Consider the following 24,581-nt stretch of genomic DNA (forward strand, 5'->3'; position numbering starts at 1 on the left):
ATTATAAAACCACACACACACACACACACACAATGACTGGCAAAGTACAGAAAGCTGAGTATCAGCAGGAAGAGCCATTCACTCTGAGTGTAAAAAACTCCATTTAATACAGCATCAGTGGGAAAGGGTTGGGAAGTGTATTCTTAAACCATACACCACATGCTTCATCCTCAACCAGACAGAATGAATGGTTCCAAAGAAATAGGAAAAGATCTTAATTACCCTTAAAGTCTACACTAAATTTTAGAACACAGTGGCTGCAGTGGGCAAAAATATGGTGAGCAGCATCAGTTTTATGGGAACTCTTTTTTTTTCTACAGTCATGGACTGCTACCCAAACCAGTCTTCCTGTCCCAACAGCTCTGCCCACTCTACTTTTGCTAAGAGACCTCAGTTTACCTTAGCAAAGTTATGAATATAGGTGAAAGAACAATTTTTTAGGAAAAAACTTTATAAATAGGAGCAAAGACAGGAAGAGCTCACATTCTGGGAGCGCAAGTGAAAGAGTATTTAATGTTTTACATTATTTAAACAACTGCAAATTGCATGTAATCTTATAATTTTAAAAAATGCAAGAGCTGTATTAAGATGTTAACTGTAATACACCTAAATCCATGACAGATGAATGCCTGTTAGACATAAAAATAAGAAATAAAGGAAACATCAAATTAAATTTTCAGGCTAAATCTGAGCAGAACATGTGAACAGTAAGTGGACTAAAAAATAATTCACCTATTCTTTTTGTTAACAGAGACAAAGCCTGGTTAGATCTCACACAGTTCAAGAATGAGAAAAAAAATAGAAGAAAGAGCTAACAGTGGGCTTATGGAAAAAAAAAAAACTTCAGCAAAAGGAAAAAGGGATATCACTCTAAAACCTCAAAGAAAGAGAAACTTCTAACAACAGTTTTCTATAACAAGTGAAAAATTAAACCATATTTTGTTGTCTTCACAAAGATGTAAAAGGTTACCATCTCTATGAAACGAGGTCAGAACACAATAATTAGAGAAGAAGCTGGCAAAAGAATTGGCTAAAATATGAAAATATAAGGAAACCCAAAATGCAATCATAAGTTGAAAAACACTAACAACAAGAAGAACAGAATGACTGTGAAGAACATAGAATTTGTGATAGAGCACTGCTTCCCAACTAAAATTAAAAAGAAAATCTTAGAATCTTCCAGAAGGAATAATTCAGGTTACCTAGAAAGTAAAGAGAATCAGCTTGGCATCAGACTTTTTATCAGGAATGGTACATGGTAAAAGACAAAAGAGAAATGTCTTCAAATTACTGAGAGGAAATATTTTAAATGTAGAATTCTATACAGCAAAATATCAGTCAAAAATAAAGACATTTTCAGAAAAGCAAGGACCCAGAAAATTTACCTCCAATGCAACTTTGCTGGGAAAAAAAAAAATCACTTGAATATGTACTGCAGGGGGAAAAAAGGAATAAAAAAATAGAAATATACAGGATGTAAGAAATAGTGGAACTAATCCAAAAATAAAATTAAGAAAAATCACAGGATGATAGCTCTAGACAAGACCTAGAAATAGGTCAATACATACTAAAGAATTCAACAAATACTATGATTAACAGTTGCAAGATATTGGTAATATGGTAGAAAGGCATGTGTTTCTTTTCTCAAGAAAAAGAAAATTAGACAATTAGAAACTCCAGGAAAAAATAAGTTTCCAAGAATGCTTCAAATATGAAACAAGTTCAATCACAGCATGAGTCTCAGTAATAGCGAATATTAAAAGAGAGAGAGACCATCCATCTTCCCTTGACCTTTGGAACATTCCCCTTAAAAGGGCACAGGTGTTGAATGCTCTGTCTCCTCAACATATCCAATATTCTTACCAAATATGCAATAAATATTTACATAACTATTATACTAAAATTCTTCTGCCAGTATTTAACTTTCAGAGTCAACCCACAGACAAAGTATGGAAGATTTATTATAATTAGAGAACAGAGCGCTCTAAATTTTCCCCATATAAAAGTGATAACATAGCTAACACAAGTTGGATGGTAGAGAAAGAGGGGCACAAAGAATGTTAAATTGGGAAATTCATTTCCCCACCTTAAATAATAGTCAAAAAATGTTTAAAGCTGATGAATCAAAAAGTTGGAGTTTAAGTACTTTTTAAAATTATAAAGTTTGCAAAAAAAATATTAGGGATTTGAGAAGAAGAGATAAGGGTAGTATAAATAGCTTAAACCTTAATTTTCATACTGAAGCTTCAATAGACAATATTTACAGTAATAAATTAAGAATGAAAGGTATAAACATATTCTTTAGAGTTATGAAAGTAACCACCAGAAGAAATAAAAAGAGTAAAAAATATTCAAAAGTAATTACCACTGAAGTGTGAGATCACAGATGGGGTGTCTGAAAAAAAAAAGATTTACTTTTCATTTGATGTCCTTTACTATTATCTGAATTCTTATTTCTAGATATAAGTGTTACTTTTAGGAATTTTTTAAAAGAAGTAAAAATTACAATCCAGAATAAATATATGAGAATTATTAGACTTTATGTGCCACATACTATGGTATAAAATACAAAACACAAAAATTATCAGGAATATAGATAAAAATTGACAAAAGTTCAATTTGAGAAGGAAAGTAATTTACTACTCTCTATAATAATAGATCAAGTAAGCTACAATAAATAAAAATTATTTTGAATTAGTAATTATATACTTTGTGCCTTTAGAGACAGTACATTTTTAAATAAGTATGAAATGTTTATAAAAATTGACCATGTAATTGATCACACAATGAATCTCAGGAATTTCCAAACAGTATAAATTATAGACTACGTTCTCTAATCACAATGCAATAAAAATAGAAATTAATAACAAAATAATGTAATATCCTATGAAGAAGAGTTTTAAAGCCACTCTCTCATTATTGTATCAAATGAGAAATTTTAAATGAAAAATAGAGCCTATTTAAACCTAATGAAAATAATAACTAAGTAACAATGTTTGCATTCCTGATCAAGCTATACTCAAAAGCCAGATCCACTTACAGTAGTTCTGGAGGGAAACACAAGAACCTGGCATCTGTGTTCACCTCCTGATGAGGAGAACACTGGGCAGGGGAAGGAAAGGGACTCACTCTTCTCTGTAAGCCCTTTCGTAAACTTCAAATATTGCACCATGTGCATAAAGGACCACAAAATACAAAGTTATTTTTAATCAAATTAATAGACAATATTTTTATTACTAACGAAGAATTTTGTTTAAGTGAACTATTTAATCTAGAAGCTAGAAAAGAAAAAAAACTGAGAAAATCAGGAAGAATAATATGAGAATTTAAGCAGAAAACTAATGAATTTTAAAACAATAAAATAAATAGATGGATATAGGTAGATAGATAAGTAGAAGGGATGGCTATTTGGGAAAAGAGTTTTTAAATTGACAAAGTTCTTATAAATATAAATAAAAAAGAAAGAAACAAAATTAGAAAGGAGGTAGAAAGTAAAAGAGTTCACCATTTACTAAGTGCCACGCACTGTGGTTCAGGCATTTGACATAGATCATTTCTTTTCATTTTATTTACAAACAGATAAGTAAACACGTCTTAAGAGTTAAAGAGAATTTTACCCATAATGATATTTTAAGAAATTTAGAAATCTCAAAAAAGTGAACACTTTCTTAGAAACATAGATTAATAAAATTAATTCGATAGAACAGGAAAGCTGAATATTCATGGAAGACATTACAAATGTCATCAAGGGATAATTTGCAAAACTGTTCCAGACAATGCTATAGGCCTTTCAAGTTTTCAAGAAACTGATTAACACCTATATTACATAATCTAGTCCAGAGCATATAAAATTATAAAAAGCTATCCCAATTCACTTTATGAGGTTAACATAACTCTGATACCAAAATATGACAATGACTAGCATTTTCCAAAGAGGATTCCTTGGAAATTAATGTCATTTTCTTAGGCGCGGAAAGTCTATTGTGAATTAGTTTGGAAAACACAGTTTCAGAGATTTATAGCATGTATTAGCATATTAATGTCTCTGAGACTCCTGAAGCAAAGAAATTTGTTTAAATGTTTTAATGTACCTTTCTCAAATGTATCTGACGACAAAACCATCCTTTTTCCTCATAATACTCCGTCTTAGAAAACACTTAAAGAAATGGTACTCCACACACGATTCATTTATGGGATACAGTTGTGAAAATCCTAAACGAGGAACCAGTGAAATTAAGTCAAAGTATATTAAACTAATAAGCCAGCACAATCAAGTAGGGATTACCTCAGCAATGCAAGGATTATTTAATATTAGAAAATATATTAATATAACACATCACATCACTAGGTCAAATAAGAAAGAGTACATAATTATCAAAAAAGGACAAAAGAGCATTCAATAAAATTCAACACTTTTTTTTCTGAACTAGGAAGTGGCTAGGAACTAAGAAGCAAAGTCTATTTCCTAATCTCTCTTAGACCTATCGCAAATATGTCTTAGTAGGAAATTACTAAAGTTGTTCTCATTAAAATCAGAAGGAAAGTAAGCATGGCCAGGATCACTACTAACATTCAAGAGAAGAAACAAGATAAACAAATATTTGAAAAGAGGATAGAAATTATAATTATTTGCACAAGATGACAGGATTTTTTTTTAGAAAATATATGAGAACCAAAAAACTATTAAAACTAATAATAACACTCAACAAATTGGTTAATTATGGAATACATATTTAAGAATCAGTTTTCTATATACTAGCAAAAACTAGTTGGAAAATGGAATGAGGGGAAGTTCCAATTCACAATAGCTACACATTATAAATTACTTCAGCAAAACCTTGAGAGATGAAATAAGTAAGAGAACTTAAACAAATGGAAAAATAAAACATGCTCCTGGAGGGGTAGACTAAACAACAGAAAATGTCAATTATTCCCAAATAAATTCATATTTTTGACATAATGCCAAGCATTGTATAAGGCAGTGTGTGTGAAGATAGCTATATTAAAAAAAGAAAAAGAAAAATCATTGAACACGTACCCAAACTAGGCGTTAAATTGTATTTTAATCCTTTAATAATCAAAACAGTATAATGCTGGTATGAGAATTAACAGACAGATCAATGCAACAAAACAGGCCTGAAATAGATTCATACACATTATAACATATGACAAAGTACACATCACAAAACTATATGGAAAAAATGGATTACTCTAAAAGTGATTTATGTAAAACTGGTAAGTATTGTGAAAGAAAAAAATCAATTTACTGTCTCATTTCAAACCATACAAAAATGGATTTCAAATAAATTTTAGTATTACACAAAAAAATATTTTTGAAGCAAGATAAATATTTGTCAAATTTTAAAGAGGAAGAACTTTCTAAACCTAACAGCACTGGAAAGACTCACAGGATAAAATGATGGAATAACATGGGATCATGAAACCTGACTCTCAAAACCTTTAATGAAATGAACAAAAGTAATTAATGACCATCCAGAAATATACCAGCAACGCTCAGACACAGGAAGGTGCACAACCTCACACCAAGGAAGGGAAGGAATCTCACACATATGCTGGTATCCAAAAAGGGGAAACCAGGGAAGGAGAAAAGACCTCAGGAACCAAAAAACAGCTATCCTGCAGAAGCAGGTCCAGTGGAAGAAGACAAATGAATAAAATTCAGAAAAGTCTCTCCAGTAACTACCTAATACTGCCAAGTTGGGAGTAAAGTTGTTTGCCTACTATTTGCTAAAACATGTGATACATTTACTCTGTTCCAAGCACTAGTCATACAATCTGGAGAACGCCAATCTGAAAGAATTATCCTTTCTATAGCTAATAACTTTGAAAAAAATTCTCTCTTTATAACTCCAGCATTCTATTTTGTCTGTAGAAAATCTGTAACATCAAAATAAGCCAAAAGAAAAAATCTCTCAGTGTATACTTCCCAGAATTACTTGGTACACAGATACATAAATATATATGTTTTAAAAAATTAATCATAATCTACCTATGGATTTACGGGTAGCTTTTTTGTAAATGTGACAATATATCATGTACCTCTTTCCACTTCCATAAATATAACTCTACATTATTATTTGAATGCCTGTGTAATATTCCCTTGTATAGATGAATCAATTTGTTTGAACAGTTTCCTATTTTTGAATCTTTGGATTGGTTCTAAATAAATATCTTTATACAAATACCTTAGCATACTTCTCAGATTATTTCATTATGAAAAATTCTTAGAAGTGGAATTGGTAAAAATAAAAAAGATAAACACCTTTAAGATTTTTACTATGCATTGCAAAAATGTACTCTAGGAAGGCTGTACCAATGTACACCTCTATCCTCAGCAACAGTGTAAAGTGCCTGTTTTCTCACACTGGAGCCAACCCCCAGGACTAAAATACTTTCTTGACTACTGTGTCCTTACATTTCCCTCATTCTCACGTTCTTTACCAGACCTGAACTAAGCCTCTTTCCAGAGTTCCACACTGACAGAAGCGTACCCCTTCCAAGCTATAGGCTTCCTCTCTCTTACATACAGTCCTCGAAGGTCTTTGTTATTTATTAACAAATGATTTCAGCAATTTTCAGATCAGATTGAAAGATTATGAATTCCTGAGTTCTGATACTTGCTGACTGAGATTCCAAAGCATTGGCCCTAATCCAGATTGAGACAGACATGAGTCTATTCTTTTTCTGATAATTAATATACTTAAAAAAATTGTAAAGTGGCAAAATATACACAACATGAAATTTACCATTTTAACCATTTTAAGTATACAGTTCTATGGCATTAAGTACCTTCACACTGCTATGCAACTGTCACCACCATCCATCCCCAGAATTTTTTCCATCTTCCCAAATTGAAACTCTGTACCCAGTAAACAATCACTAATGTACTTCTGAATCAGAAAAAGAACACTTTGAATTAGGAAAATAAATTTCCAGAGTACCCCAGCATGTAATTATGACAAAATCTCACAAGTTCTCCTCTTCACCTTCAACTATTAGTGGAGCATCACATTATTTTCAATCACTTTTACTTAGGAACATTTTGTTCATTTTCAGGCTGCAGGCGCTTTCTGTTTTCAGCTCTCCATCCCTAGGTGTGCAATTGCTCTACCCTTGGCCAGACTCAAGTCTGGTTTTTTTTAATCCTTTAACAGGTATTTATTGCTATCATTTTTTTCTCCTACTTTTGCTTTGTGCTTGAAGTACTTTTTTTCCTCTTAAAGCTTCTCCTTATTTTTTTTCAGGTGTACATCATTATATTTCCATTTCTGTGTAGATTACATCATGTTCACCACCCAAAGACTAATTACCACCCAGCACCATCCACATGTGCCCAGTCACCCCTTTTGCCCTCCTCCCTCCTCCTTTCCCCTCCAGTAACCACCAATCTAATCTCTGTATCTATGTGTTTGTTGTTGTTGTTATCTTCTATTTATGAGTGAGATCATACAGTATTTGACTTTCTTCCTCTGACTTATTTTACTTAGCATAATACCCTCTAGGTCCATCCATGTTGTCGCAAATGGCAAGACTTCATCTTTTTTTTTATAGTTGAGTAGTATTCCATTGTGTATAAATAACGCATCTTCTTTATCCATTCGTCCCTTGATGGGCACTTAGGTTGTTTCTATGTCTTGGCTATTGAGAATGATCCTGAATGAACACAGGAGTGCCATGTATCTTTATGCATTTGTGTTTTCATGTTCTTTGGATAAATGCCCAGCAGTGGAATAGCTGGATCATATGGTAGTTCTATTCTTAATTTTTGGAGGAATCTTCATACTGTTTTCCACAGTGGCTGCACCAGTTTACATTCCCTTTTCTCCACGTCCTCTCCAACACTTGTCATTTCTTATCTTGGTAATTATAGCCATTCTGACGGGCACAAGGTAATATCTCACTGTAGTTTTGATTTGCATTTCCCTAATAATTAGTGATGTTGAACATCTTTTCATGTGCCTGTGGGTCATCTGTATATCTTCTTTGGAAAAATGTCTGTTCAGATCCTTTGCCTATTTTTTAATTGGTGTGCTTATTTTGTTGTTGCTGAGATGCAGGAGTTTTTTTTAATTAATTTATTTTTTATTAATTTGTTTATTTTCAGATGTACATCATATTTCAAATTCAGTGTAGATTACATCATGTTCACCACCCAAAAACTCATTATAGTGCATCCCTCACATGTGAGCTTAATCACCACCTTTTGCCCTCCCTCCTCCTCCCCTTGCCCTATGGTAACCACCAATCCAATCTCCAATGCTGTGTTTGTTTGTCGTTGTCCTTAATATATTGTAGATATTACCCCCTTATCAGATATATGGTTTGCAAATATCTTCTCCCAATTGCTAGGTTGTCTTTTTGTTTTGTTGATGGTTTCCTCTGCTGTGCAGAAGTTTTTGGGTTTGATGTAGTCCCATTTGTTTATTTTTTCTTTTGTTTCCCTTGCCTGGTCAGACATGGTATTTGAAAATATGCTGCCAGGACTGATGTCAAAGAGTGCACTGCCTAAGTTTTCTTTTAGAAGTTTTATGGTTTCAAGTCTTACATTCAAATCTTTAATCCATTTTGAGTTAACTTTTGTGCATGGTGTAAGATAATGGTCTACTTTCATTCTTTTGAATGTGGCTGTCCAGTTTTACCAACACCATTTATTGAAGAGACTTTCCTTTCTCCATTGTATGTTCTTGGCTCCCTTGTCAAAAGTTAGCTGTCCATAAAAATGTGGGTTTATTTCTGGGCTCTTGATTCTGTTTCCATTGATCTGTGTGTCTGTCTTTGTGCTAGTAATTTGCTGTTTTGGTTACTATAGCTTTGTAGCATATTTTGAAATCAGGGAATGTGATACCTCCAGCTTTGTTCTTTTTTCTCAGGAATCCTTTGGCTATCTGGGGTCTTTTGCTGTTTCATATAAGTTTTAGGATTCTTTGTTACATTTCTGTGAAAAATGTTGTTTGAACTTTGATAAAGATTGCATTGAATCTGTAGATTGCTTTAGGAAGTATGGACATTTTAACTATGTTAATTCTTCCAATCCAAGAGCACAGAATATTTTCCCATTGCTTTGTGTCTTCTTCAATTTCTTTCAACAATGTTTTATAGTTTTCAGTGTACTGGTCCTTCACCTCTTCGGTTAATTTTATTCCTATGTATTTTATTCTTTTCGTTGTAATTGTAAATGGGATTGTATTCTTAATTTCTCTTTCTGCTACTTCATTGTTAGTGTATAGAAACACTACTGATTTTTGCATGTTGATTTTGTATCCTGCAACTTTACCATATTCATTTATTATTTCTAATAGTTTTCTGGTGGATTCTTTAGGGTTTTCTATATATAAAATCAGGTCATCTGCAAAGAGTGACAGTTTTACTTCTTCCTTTCCAATTTGGATCCCTTTTATTTCTTTTTCTCGTCTAATTGCTCTGGCTAGGACTGCCAAAACTACGTTGTTAAATAAGCCTGGTAGAAGTGGGCATCTTTGTCTGTCTCCTGTTCTTAGAGGTATAGCTTTCAGTTTTTCCCCACTGAGTATGATGTTGGCTGTGGGTTTGTCATCTATGGCCTTTATTATGTTGAGGTACTTTCCTTCTATACACATTTTATTCAGAGTTTTTATCATAAATTGTATCTTGTCAAATGCTTTCTCTGCATCTATTGAGATGATCATGAGATTTTTATTTTTCATTTTGTTAATGTGGTATCAGTTTGATTTGCAGATGTTGAACCAACCCTGCATCCCTGGAATAAATCCCACTTGACCATGGTGTATGATCTTTTTAATGTATTATATTCAATTTGCTAGTATTTGGTTCAGGATTTCTGCATTGATGTTCCCCAGTGACATTGGCCTGTGATTTTCGCTTTTTGTGTTATCCTTGTCTGGTTTGGTATTAGAGTGACATTGATCTCATAGAATGAGTTAGGAAGTTTCCCCTCCTCTTCAATTTTTTGGAAGAGTTTGAGAAGGATAGATATTAAGTCTTCTTTGAATGTTTGGTAGAATTCATCAGGGAAGCCAGCTGGTCTTGGAATTTTATTTTTGGGGAGGTTTTTGATTACTGTTTCGATCTCCTTACTGGTGATTTGCCTATTCAAATTCTCTATTTCTTCTTGATCCAGTTTTGGAAGGTTGTATGATTCTAAGAATTTATCCATTTCTTCTAGATTATCCAGTTTGTTGGTGTATAGCTTTCTGTAGTATTCTCTTATAATCTTTTGTATTTCTGAGGTGTCCATTGTCATTTCTCCTCTTTCAATTCTGATTCTATTTATCTGAGCCACTTTTTTTCTGGGTGTTTTAGTAGTTCTTCTCTGTTCCTTTCTTCTTCTTTTGCCCTCTTCCCTTATGGTTTGATGGCTTTCTCTGGTATTATGTTTGGGTTCCTTTATCTTAATTATTTGTGTATTTATTATAGGTTTCTGGTTCGTGATTACCATGAGGTTCATATATAATAACCTATGTATATAGCAATCTATATTAAGTTGATGGTTTCTTATGTTTGATCTCTTGCTAAAAGCTTTACTCTTTTACTCCTCTCCCCCGTATTTTATGTTTTTGTTATCATATTTAATGTCTTTTGCGTATGTGTGTATCCATTAACCTCTTATCATGGAAATAGATAATTTTAGTACTTTCGTCTTTTGACTTTATATTAGGTTCATAGGTTGTTCATCTGCTACCTTTACTGTATGTTTCCCTTTACCAGTCTTTTTTTTTACATAATTTGCTTATTCCTATTTCTGTCTTTTCTTTTCCACTTAAATAAGTCCCTTTAACATTTTTGTAAGGCTAATTTATTGGTGATAAAGTCCTTTAGTTTTTGCTTGTATAGAAAACTCTTTCTCTCTCCTTCCATTCTGAATGCTAACCTTGCCAGGTAGAGTATTCTTGGCTGGTAGACTATTCTTAGATTATGTCCAACAGCTTTTCTGGGGGTCTTCCCCATTGTTGCTAATAGCCAGCAAAGCTACATACTATGACACTCCTCTCAGTTGTGCTGAATCCAAAAGCTGCTTATTTTGGCAAAACTCTCCCACTCAGATCCTCTGCTCCTCCAGGAAAAGCTTCGTACCTTAAGATTGCTCACAGCTGTGAAGCGCCACAGCTAGAATGAGGCTTTTTCCTCCCCAGAAAGGTATTTCTGCCTCTCCCACCTCAGTCAGTGCTGTCCCTTGTTGTGGAGATTCTTTTTATCCAGTTTCCAGTTCTCTCTCAGGGGTCATTGTTCCAAGGGTAGTTGTAAATTTGTTGTTTCTTGGAGGAGCTGAGTTCAGTCCTCCTACACCATCATCTTCCCCGAAATCCCTCAACACAAGTCTATTAGTTCCAAGAAGGTAGTTCCAAGCTTTTCAATAGCCCTCACATCACTCTCAATATATGAATTTTTTTGACTGCTCTTTGATAGGGTTGAACTATTTCCCAGAGCAAGGAGGGAAGCCAGATCACTTGCTCAGTCTATTATTGTTAAATGGGTTCATATAAGATCCTGTGTTCTAGGTACTACAGAATAAAGTAAGAAGGGTAAATTTGTTTTCGGGGTGGGGGGAAGATTGGCACCTGAGCTAATATCTGTTGCCAATCTCCTTTTTTTTCCTTTTTCTTCTTCTTCTCCAAAAACCCCCCAGTATGTAGTTGTATAGTCTAGTTGTGAGTGCCTCTGGTTGTGCTATATGAGATGCCACCTCAGCATGGCTTGATGCGCGGTGCCATGTCCACACCCAGAATCCAAACTGGCAAAACCCTGGACTGTAGAACCAGAGTGCACAAACTTAACCACTCGGCCATGGTGCTGCCCCCAGAAGGATAAATTTATTGAGGGGAAAATATCTTAGTCAAAACAAGACTTTCATTTAACAGCAATTATTAAACATCAACTTTGTGCCATACCCCATAGAGCACTTAGGTATAAAGCTAAATGAGATATAACCTAGCAGGAGAGGCAGAAACAGAATAATAATTATTATTATTACTGTTATTATTATTATGTTCAGTATTAATTATAAAAACGTATAGACATATATCCTAAGTAACATGGAAAACATAGAGAAGAGAGTAGTAGATTCTATCTGTAGGGGTCAGAGAAGACTTCATAGAGAAGGTGAAAAATCCACTGGGTCTTGAACAATGAGTAGGAGTTCTTCAAGAGTAAAAACTTCAGAAAGACATTCCAGAAAAAGAGAACCACAAGGACACAGGCCCTACTACTTAATACTGTTCACAGAGAACACTGGTGCTCCACAAACTAAATCAAGGTATTTTATTGTTTAAATCATAGAATGGCAATCTGTTGCAAAAAGCTTTTTTCTAAAGTAATATATAGAATATTCTTAAATTTAAGTTATTCTTGCACAAATATTTCTTTGGTACTTGTTTTCAATTTTCTAATAGTAAAAAGTAGCACACAGTAAAAATAAATACATAAAAACATTATATAATAAACTCAAAAAGCCAAACTAAATCCAGTGCTTGCATTTTCTACTAGTAAATGCTTATGGTCTGATGGTTTAGCACATTTTCTGTGAATAAGATTGCCCCTGGATCCAATGATGGAGTAAAATATAAAGCTATTTAATATTAAAAAAAAAAAAACAGGAACAAGATGACTGACTCTAGATAATTAGCTTCCTAACTAGTTTGAGAACCAAAGGATTCCTGAATGGATGAGGAAAATTTGGGAGATAAAACTCCAAAGATAAGGTATGATGCAATTCTTGAAAAGGCCTAGCAAGTCATGTTGAGAAATTAAATGTTTTGTAATGGAAAGAAATAACATATCAACTGTGTGAGGGACTTCTTTGTGTTTGTTGTTTTATAGACACATACACAAAAAAACTCCTTTGATAATAGCATAAAGGACACGGACTTGCATGAGAAGAGGTTGAAGGTTACTTCAGTTATGCAGGAAAGAAATAGGACCAAAGCAGATAATAAACTGGGACAGGCAAACAAATAATGAAAATAGTATATTGTCATCACATACGAATTAGTTGATTTGTGGCAAACTTAAAACAACTAGAGTCTCTGACATCAAAGAAGAGCAATCAGTTATGGCCAACAGGTACAAGAAAAAGTTGCTCAACACCACTAATTATCAGGGAAATGCAAATCAAAACCAAAATGAGATACCACTTTACACTTGTTAGGATGGTTATTATCAAAAAGAGAAGGATAACAAATCTTGGCCAGGATGTGTAGAAAAGGGAATCCTTGTACACTGTTGGTGGGAATGTAAATTGGTGCTGCCACTATGTAAAACAGTATGTAGGTTCCTCAAAAAATTAAAAATAGAAGTATCATACAATCCAGCAATCCTTCTTCTGGGTATATATACAAAGGAATTGAAATCTGGACCTCCATTCCCATGTTCACTGCAGCATTATTCTCAATAGCCAAGATATTGAAGCAAGCTAAATGTACATAGAAGGATGAAAGGATAATGAAAATGTAGTATTTACACACAATGTAATATTATTCAGCCTTAAAAAAGGAAATCCTGCCATTTGCAACAATATGGATAAACCTATAAGACATCATGCTAAGTGAAATAAGCCAGACACAGAAGAACAAATACTACATGATCCCACTTGTATTAGGAATCTAAAATAGTCAAACTCACAGGAGCAGACAGTAGAATGGTGGTTACCAAGTGCTGGGGGAGGGGGAAATGGGGTAGTGTTGGTCAAAGAGTACAAAGTTTGAGTTATGCAAGATGAATAGGTACTAGAGATGTATTGTACAGCACAATACCTACAGTTAACAATACTGTATTGCATACTTAAAAATTTGTTAAGAGCATAGATCTAATGTTAACTGTTCTTATCACAGTAAATAAAGTAGGAGGAAACTTCTGAAGGTGATAGATATATTTATGGCATTGATTGTGGTGATGGTCTCACAAGTGTATACTTATCTCCAAACTTATCAAGTTGCATAACCGAAATTTGTACAGCTTTTTATATGTCAAAAAAAGTTTTACACTGAACAACCAATGGGTCATTGAAGAAAGAAAAGGAGAAATCAAAAAATATTTGGAGACAAATGAAAATGAAAACACACCATACCAACTTATTTGAGATGCAGCAAAAGCAGTCCTAAGAGGGCAATTTATAGCAATACAGGCCTATGCTAACAAACTAGAAAAAGCTCAAATAAACAATCTTAAACTACACCTAACAGCATTAGAAAAAGAAGAACAAACAAAGCTCAAATTCAGTAGAAGGAGGGAAATAATAAAAACTACAGCAGAAATAAGTGAAATTGAAACAAAAAAAAGACTATAAAAAGGATCCATGAAACAAGGAGCTGGTTCTTTGAGAAGATAAACAAAATTGACAAACCCTTAACCAGACTCACTAAGAAAAAAATAGAGAAAGCCCAAATAAATAAAATTAGAAATGAAAGAGGAGAAATTACAATGGATACCACTGAAATACAGAAGATTATAAGAGATTATGAAAAACTCTATGGCAATAAACTGGACAATCTAGAAGAAATGGATAAATTCTTAGTCTCTTACAACCTCCCAAGACTGAATCAAGAAAAAATAGGGAATTTGAATAGACCAATCACAAGTAAAGAGATTGAAACAGTTATCAAAAACCTCCCCAAAAATAAAAGTCCAGGACCAGATGGCTTCTCAGGAGAATTCTACCAAACATTCGAAGAAGATTTATTACCCATTTTTCTCAAACTATTCCAAAAGATTGGAGAAGATGGAAATATTCCTAACACATTCTATGAGGCCAATATCACTCTGGTACCAAAGCCAAATAAGGACAACACAAACAAGGAAAATTATAGGCCAATATCACTGATGAACATAGATACAAAAATCCTGAACAAAATGTTGGCAAACCGAATACAGCAATACATTAAAAAGATCATACACCATGATCAAGTGGGATTCATACCAGGGACACAAGGATGACTCAACATCCACAAATCCATCAACGTGATTCACCACATTAACAAAATGAGGAATAAAAACCACAGATCATCTCCATAGATGCAGAGAAAGCATTTAACAAGATTCAACATCCATTCATGATAAAAACTCTCAATAAAATGGGTATATAAGGAAAGTACCTCAACATAATAAAGGCCATATTTGACAAACCCACAGCCAACATCATACTCAATGGGTAAAAACTAAAAGCGATCCCTCTGAGAACAGGAACAAAACATGGGTGCCCACTCTCACCACTCTTATTCAACACAGTACTCGAGGTTTTGGCCAGGGCAATTAGGCAAGAATAAGAAATCAAAGGAATCTAAACAGGCACTGAAGAAGCGAAACTCTCACTGTTTGCAGAAGACATGATTTTATATAGAGAAAATCCTGAAGAATCCATCAGAAAACTACTAGAAATAATCAACAACTACAGCAAAGTTGCATGGTACAAAGTCAACCTACAAAAATGAGTAGCATTTTTATACTCAAATAACAAACTAACAGAACAAGAACTCAAAAATACAGTTCCATTTACAATCACAACAAAAAGAATAAAATATCTAGGAATAAATTTAACCATGGAGGTGAAACACCTATAGAAAGAAAACTATAAGACATTACTGAAAGAAATTGATAAGGACATAAAGAAATGGAAGGATATTCCATGCACATGGATTGGAAGAATAAACATAGTTAAAATGTCCATACTACCTAAAGCAATCTACAGATTCAATGCAATCCCAATCAGAATCCCAATGACATTCTTCATGGAAATAGAACAAAGAACCTTAAAATTCAGATGAGGCAACAAAAGACCCCAAATAGCCAGAGCAAGACTGAAAAACAAGAACAAAGCTGGTGCATTACAACCCCTGACTTAAAAATATATTACAAAGCTATAGTAATCAAAACAGCATGGTACTGGTACAAGAACAGACACACAGATCAATGGAACAGAACTGAAAGCCCACAAATAAAACCACCCATCTACGGACAGCTAATCTTTGACAAAGGAGCCAAGATCATACACTGGAGTAAGGAAAGTCTCTTCAATAAATGGTGCTGGGGAAACTGGACAGCCACATGCAAAAGAATGAAAGTAAACCATTATCTTTCCCCATGCACAAAAATAGACTCAAAACGGACCAAAGACTTGAAGGTAAGACCTGAAACCATAAAACTTGTGGAAGAGAATATAGGCAGTACACTCTTTAACATCAGCCTTAAAAAGATCTTTTCAAATACATGTCTACTCAGACAAGGGAAACAAAAGAAAAAATAAACAAGTGGGACTTCATCAGACTAAAGAGCTTCTAGAAGGCAAAAGAAACCAAGAACAAAATGAAAAAACAACCCACCAACTGGGAAAAAATATTAGAAAATCATATATCCGACAAGGGGTTAATCTCCATAATATATAAAGAGCTCACACAAATGAACTACAAAGAAACAAACAACTCAGTCAAAAAGTGGGCAGAAGATATGAACAGACATCTTTCCAAAGAAGATATACAGATGGCCAATAAGCACATGAAAAGATGCTCAACATCACTAATCATCAGGGAAATGCAAATCAAAACTACACTTAGACTCCATCTTACACCCATTAGAATGGCTATAATCATCAAGACAAAAAACAACAAATGTTGGATAGGTTGTAGAGAAAAGGGAATCCTCATCCACTGCTGGTGGGAATGCAAACTGGCACAGCCAATGTGGAAAATAGTATGGAGATTTCTCAAAAAATTAAAAATAGAAATACTATATGACCCAGCTATCTCACTACTGGGTATTTACCCAAAGAACTAGAAATCAACAATTCAAAGAGTCTTATGCACCCGTATGTTCACTGCAGCATTATTCACAACAGCCAAGACATGGAAGCAACCCAAGTGCCCGTTGACAGATGAGTGGATAAAGAAGATGTGGTGTATATATACAATGGAATACTACTCGGCCACAAAAAAAGACAAAATCGTCCCATTCGAAACCACATGGATGAACCTTGAGGGCATCACGTTAAACAAAATAAGCCAGACAGAGAAAAGACAAACACCATATGATTTCACACATATGTGGAATATAAACAAACTTACGGACAAAGAGAATAAATTAGTGGTACTGGGGGATGGGGGTGGAGGGTGGGCACAAGGGGTAAAGGGGTATATTTATGTGGTGTTTGACAAACAATAATGTGCAACTGAAATCTCACTCTGTTATAAGCTATTATTACCACAATTTAAAAAAAAAAAAGTTTACACACAAAAAAGAGTAAAGAAATCTCTGCCAAAATTAAATCCATGACTGCTGTCTTTCTTTGTCTTTCTCACTCAGAGAATCATAGGACATCAGATGTAGAAGGAACCTGAGAGATTACCTTATCCAGAGGTGCTCAAATTTTCATGTATAAACTTTGTCAGCTTGTTAAAAGGTAGATAGATACCCGAGTCCCCTCCCTAGAGGTTCCAATTCTGTAGGCCTGGGTAGAGTTCAAGAATCTGCACTTTTAGAATCTAGTGATTCTGATATATGTGATCCAAAAACCATATTGTGAGAATCACTGATGTGGTGCAAGTAGGAGACCTTTCTCAAAGTTTTTTCACATTCTAGCAGGCTTTTAATACTCATTCCACTTTCTACACATTGGGTAGCACTTGGTTAGCCCATTCAAAAATTGATCTCAGCCAATTGCAAATACACCAAACCCCAGGTATCAGCCATGTCATTTTACTTAAACTTCAAGAGTCAGAAACTTGTGGGAAATATTTTGGAACACAACATTTTGCTGTTAAAGCTGTGGAGCTGAAAGATGCTAAAATTCTGTCACTAACTACTTAGCAATTCCCAACCTCCTCATGCATCAGTTTCTTCATGTATCAAAAAGCTATAATGAGATCTTTCTTCTCCATCTCAGAGACATGTTGCAGGAAGCAGTTAGTTGTGAAATTGCTTTTACAAGTTTTAAAAGGACTACTCAAAAGTAAAGAATGAGTCAATCCTTTTTCATATATTTTAGCTGCCACTACTGGATATTTGGAGAGGTACAGGTATGGGGAGAGACACAGGTCAATAGAAGCATATGGAAGAAATATGCTTTTGGCTGGACTTTAAAAGAAGGGGAAGTGGTTACTGATGGAGTGGCAGCGAGGATAAAGAAAATAAAGTGGACAGAAGCAGAGTCTACAGGGTGGCCAGCCTGATGAGACTGCTGATAGAAATAAATTTTTTTTTTTCATACTTCTGGGCTCTTGGCCTTCACAAGGCAGAATATACCAACAAAGCAAGACAAAGAGGATAGACCTTTTCTTCCCCCCAAAGAATTCTGGCTACTTACCAAAAGCTTTCTATAAAATAACATTTCATTTTAAAAGCATTGTTTGTATTTAAAATTAGGGATGGCTTTATTGTTAAAGGTTTTTAATATAAGGAGGTATGGTGATATTAAATGGAGTCTCTCAGCTTTTGTATTTCTTGGCTCCCACATTTCAAATTAATGAACCTTATGCTGCACTCATGTTTTCATTCTATAAAATACACATGACTACTTTTTCTCCTATCTAAACAGGCCAAGTCGACTTTTCATCAAGTCATCACTGAATAGGATTTTATTAAGCCCCCACTTGTACACATCATATAACATTGCAGTGAGTTAAGGAGGCTGAGTGAAGAAAAGACAATTTCAAATTGTGGCTAATTTCAAAAAGTAGGGAGAGTTTTGAAAAGCGTATACTTGTTAAGCTTTGGCACAGTTTCAATAAGGTGATGGAAACTGAAATAGATCTTACTGGTCATCTTACTCAACCATCTGTTCTAAACTACAACTTCCCACTCAAAGTAAAACTCCCACTACAAGAGTCTTGATATATGACCACCTCATCTCTACTTGGAAATGTCCAAAGATAGGATGCTCGCTACCCTAAATGATAGTTCATTACATTTCTGGTCAACGTTAATAAAAAGAGAGTTCTTTTTTATTTGGAATTTACCAGTTTATCTCCCTGTAATATAATTTAGTGAAAAGAGCAAGAGTTTTAAGTTATACAGACTTTAGCACAATTCCTAATTCTGCCACTTACCAGTTGTTTGACACTGAATATATTCCATAAGCCCTCTGAGTCTCAGTTTCTTTACCTATACAATGAGGATAATAACCTCTTACCTTAGTGGTTTGTTGTGTGAATTAAATCAAGTGTGAAAAGTACTTAGCAATTTACCTAGTATATAACAGTTGCTCAGTGAACAAAGTATTATTCCACTCATTTGTTCCAGCTCTTTCATTTGCTGCTAATGTTTTAATTCTTCTTTTATATGCATAAGACAGTCCTTTAAATATGTGAAGATGGTGAGCTTTTCTTTTCTTGACATTGGTCTTTACCCTGCTAACCATCTCCATTTCCTGCATTGTTTTATGGTGCCATTTAATCCCAAACCACTATGCTACTGGGGCCATAGGGATAGTCCAATATGGGCTATGGATAGGTGATTGGGTGACTCACTGATTTGGGACTTCTTTCAAGCAAGGGATATAATACAATCCAGATCAACACTTCGGTCCAAACCATTATAAAGTGGAGGAAATAAATCCAAATATAACATTAATCACAACCAATGCAAATGGACTTGATTTTGTAAGATATTGTTAGGCCGGATTAAAAAATAAAATGCAACTCTAAGTTATTTGCAAGGGAATACATCTAAAACTTAACACACAAACATTTAATGTAAAATTTATGAAAAAGATATCAAGAAAACATTAATCAAAAACACTGGCAAAGCTGTATCAATATCAGACTAAATAGATTTAAAGGCAAAGGATTACTACACAAAAGGCTCCATTCACCAAAAATATATAACAATTTTACATGTATATGCACTTAATTACATAAATTCATAAGTATATAGACCAAAAAAAGTCTGAACTACAGACAAATGGACAAATCCAAATAATTATGGAAGATTTTAACACATCTCCTCAATAACTGACATATCAAGCAACAACTACAATAAAAAACCAGTAATGATCTAAAAATCTGAACACCACAACAAGCTTGATCTAATGTGTATCTATGAATCAATGTATCCAACAACTTAAGAATATATATTCTTTTCAAACACACATGGCTTATGACAATTAACCACCTTATAGGCCCTAAAATAGATCTCAACAAATCCAGATTCTCTTATCTCACATACTACATTATCTGACAACAAATAGTTAAATCAAAAATCTGTAGCAAAAAAAACTATAAAAGGAAATTATATATTTGAAATTCAAAAACACCTTTCTAAATCACCCAAATGTTATAGAAGAATGAAAATTGGAAAATACATAGAACTGAAAGATAATACTAATCAAAATTTGTGAAATGCAGCTAGAGAGAGTGTCACAACTTTGGAATAGTGAAGAATGTACTTAAATGAGATTTTAAAAAGCAGAAACCACAAATGAAAAGATTAATTTACTATACTAAAATTAACAATCTTGATTCATAAAAAGACCAGAGAATAACTGAAAAAAAAGCCACAAACTGGGAAAAACTATTAGCAATATAAATACTATCAAAGGACTAGAACCTAGAATACCTAAAAATCTCAAAGAACCAATGAGGGAATAGTGAACATTCCACCAGAAAAGTGGCGAAAGTCACTTCACAGAAGGGGAAACAGAAACGGTGAATAAAAAACTTAAAAGATGCTCACCTTCATTAGTAATCAGGGAATTATAAATTTAAATCACAAGATACCATTCACTCCATAAAACTGGCAAAAACAAAAAAGTCTGATAAGTATGGAAGAAAATGTGGAGCAAAAGAAGAATTCTTACACTATTGGCAAAGATGTGAATTGGTATAACCACTTTGGAAAACAATTCAGCATTATATGGTAAATTCGAACATGCACATACCTATAACCTAGCAATTCTATAACCGCATGAGCCGGTATGAGGGGCAGGGAAGGGAGGCAGCAAGAGTATGCTTATTTTACAAAGCTAAGTTAATGACATTGTGATCATCATCTCAATACCTAGTGGAACTTTGCCAGGTTTATCAGCAGGCTCCCAAAGAAACAGCATCCTTAAAGGATACACTCTAAAATCTTCACAATGAATCAGAAGCTGGAACACTTAGTCACATCAAAAAAGGTTCTACAACTTTGAAAAGCCTCGTAAAGCTACCAAGCTGCCAGAAACAACAGGCTGAGCACACGCAGATTCTGTTGGAATTTATTGAAGCCTTACTATATGCCAGGCCCTGGGCTAGTACTACAAATACAAAGGTAACGAACAAAGGACATGTGGTTCCCCTTTCTCATGAAGCTTACACTGGTCAAGACAGATATTATATTAAAATATACAAAAAAATCATATAGATAAAATTGTGATAAGTGCTATAAAGGAGACGTAGTGATACTATGAGAACATATAGAATGGGGACCCAAGAGTCAAGGAAGTTAGAGAAGGCATTCCTGAGAAACTTATATTTAACTGGAATAGCAAAAAGAGGTTAGGCAGGCAAAGGAAGAGGGTAAACAAGCACTGCAGGTAAAAGAAAGAGAGTGTGTGAAAATCCTTATACAGGAAGAGAGAGAAGCATAGCAAAATAGAGAAAGAACGGGCCTTGTAGGCCACCATAGGATTTTGACTCTAAAAGCATGGGAGGTTATTAGACGACTTTACGTGAGAGAGTGGCTTGCTCTTGGACTTGCCTTTTGCAAATTGCAGCATGGAGAATGGACTGGAGAACACCTAGAGTGGATGTGGGGAGCCAGTTAGAGGCTATTGCAGTAATCCAGGTAGTAGCAGCCTCTCTAAAGAGACGGTAGTAGACCTTGAGAGATGTAGTTTGATTCTAGATGTACTTTGGAGGTAGAACCAACAAAACTTAGTGAAAGGCAAGATTGGAGAAGATGGAGGTAGGGATGAAGGAGATGAAATGTCATGAATAACTCCCTTTCTGACATGGACAACTAGGTAGTATTATTGAAACAGTACCACTGCATACAGCCGTGTGCATTGTAATTAGTACCTCTTAGAGTTGTACAGTGTCTTACCTGTAAAACCATCTATGGCAGGCCTGTCAATGACAATTACTGAATTGGGGAGCATTAAAGAAAAGGAGATTTGGGGAGAAAAATCATTGGTTTATATTTAAACATTTTTTCACAAAGAAAACTGTCAAATTAAAACTAAGCATAAGCTAACAATTCTATGCACTCCTTACTCAGAAATGTTCTAAGTCTATGAATATGGTAGTCACTGGCCACATTTAGCTATTAGCACTTGAAATGTGGCTACTCCAAATTGAGATGTGCTGTAATTGTAAAATGCAGCCTAGATTTCAAAAACAAAGTACAGAAATAAAATAATATGAGGTATCTCATTAATTATTTATATTGATTACATCTTGAAATATTTTTGACATTGGATTAAATAAAACCCATTACTAAAAATTTATTCCACCTGTTTCTTTTTATTTTTTAATACAGCTCCTAGAAAATTTAAAATTAGGTATGGAGCTAACATTATATTTCTACTGGACAGGACTGTTCTAAGAAATAACTGAATCATGCATTCATTATTATCCATGTCTTCATTGAGTAATGACGGATTGAAAAAGTTCATTGTTAAAACTGGTGAAAGGGAAATAAAGATGTGCCTCAAGCTGAAAAGTCAGGACCGTAATAAATGAAGCCATTTGTTAACTGAATGCAAAGTGAAGAACCAAAATCCCTATGCTGCATAACTTTCACCTCTTCACCAACACCAAGAATAGTTACAAGTAAGCAGGAATTGAGATGTCACCAACGTCCTAGTTTTGGGAGGAACGGAAGGGACTTTTAAATGACCTGGCAATGGGGGGAAATAAGAAGAAGGCAATTTAGTGATGTTAAGGTAAAACTTAAATAGGTCCTGTCTTTAAAATAGGTTTGAAAGAGAAGACATGCAATTAGATTTGAGGAGGGTCAGGGCTGGCCCCGTGGCCGAGTGGTTAAGTTCACATGCTCCGCTGCAGCGGCCCAGGGTTTTGCTGGTTCGGATCCTGGGCACGGACACGGCACCACTCATCAGGCCACGTTGAGGCGGCACCCCACGTGCCACAACTACAAGGACCCACAAGTAAAATATACAACTATGTACTGGGGGGATTTGGGGAGAAAAAGCAGAAAGAAAAAAGAAAAGATTTGAGGAGGGTCTATAGAAAACACTCTATGCACCACTCTGCCCCAGCCATCAAATCCATACCTGAAATCCTGAACATGCTTTGTCAACAGACGTATTAGTTGGGGTTTACAGGTGACTCCTTTAGAATACTCACATCAGGATAAAACGCTGAGTTCTAACATTGATTAGTCTCTCACATATACCTTCATCTGAGCTATTTTTAACAAATTCTTTCCTCAGACGACTCACTAACATTGAGGCACTAAACGATAAATAAAAACTTTCTTCAGAAGGGGAAATGCTGAAGGACAGACCTTGCAGGGGTTCTCTCAATGGGACACTGAGGACAAGTGAACTCCAACAGCAGACCCACATGGGGGCCCTGCTCAGCACCTGGATGTGAGTGGAAGTGTGCCAGATGGCAGGAAGATAATATGAGAAAGAGGCCACTGGAGAGACTGCTCACAATTTTGCCAGAAATTGCCTTGGTCTCAATTTCAAATTACAAAAAGAGATTTTATTGTCCCAAATAAACATTTTTTTTACTTTTTACTTCTTGGGAGTTTTTTTCCTAATCTGTCTGTTAAGATTGGAAATTAAATATACAGCTACAACATTAAAGTGGTGTAGCAACCAAACCCACACATTTTGGGTAATAATATGTGAATAAGACAACTTTTTTTTAAACTTTTAACAAACTAAGGGTAATCCACACTCAGCCCACCAAACAGTCTAACTGGCCAAAATACCTCTCCTTGGGTGCTGTGTTCTTCCATTTATCTAGACACCAGAAAGAACAGAAAGCTTCTCTGGAGAGTTCTTCATTGTGAATGCTGAGGAAACTAAAGAGCATTTTTCATTCTGCAGAGGTCACAGGTGTGCAGAGAACACAATGTGGAAATTGATGCCAGCTTTGTGAAAGATAAACAGGAAATACCACGTATGGCCATGTTTAGACTTGAATCACTAGTTCAATGTCATTGAGACAGGGCCAAACCCTTTAAAAGATTTTAGATACTTTTTATTTGTGTATTCTACTAAACATTATTCAATTACAGATCATCTAACTTTGTAATTCCCCAAGCCTCTGAATTCTCTTCCATCATCTCCCTAAACACCTCTAGCCATTTCACTACTTACTAACGTCTGGGTGGAAGAAGAAGGAGGTGTTAAATTCATATCAGTCAATTTCAGTTCTTATCAACACTATAAAATATTCACAATGGAAAAAGTGAGTTTTCTATAGTCTCTGAAAGTTTTGTTTAGCCATATCAGAATACCAAATTGGGAAAGAATATGTTCACGTTTTTTCATGCCTGCTTAAAATTCCACTGTCCTTTAAAAAAATTTTTTAAATCAAAAAAATCCTCCCTCATGAACCTGCATCTCTGGTCCACAGAGAACTCCTTCCCACCTTGACTCCCCAGCCCATCCACCACTACCACTATGG

At 34.7% G+C, this 24,581-nt stretch overlaps 1 protein-coding gene across 2 annotated transcripts in view; it reads right to left on the bottom strand.

The window, feature by feature from the left end:
• Nucleotides 1-24,581, bottom strand: part of CPQ (carboxypeptidase Q) — a 460,527-nt gene that overhangs the window by 380,575 nt on the left and 55,371 nt on the right. The window lies entirely within an intron of this gene.

The sequence above is a fragment of the Equus quagga genome, chromosome 16 (assembly GCF_021613505.1).
Source record: "Equus quagga isolate Etosha38 chromosome 16, UCLA_HA_Equagga_1.0, whole genome shotgun sequence".
Classification (NCBI taxonomy): domain Eukaryota; kingdom Metazoa; phylum Chordata; class Mammalia; order Perissodactyla; family Equidae; genus Equus; species Equus quagga.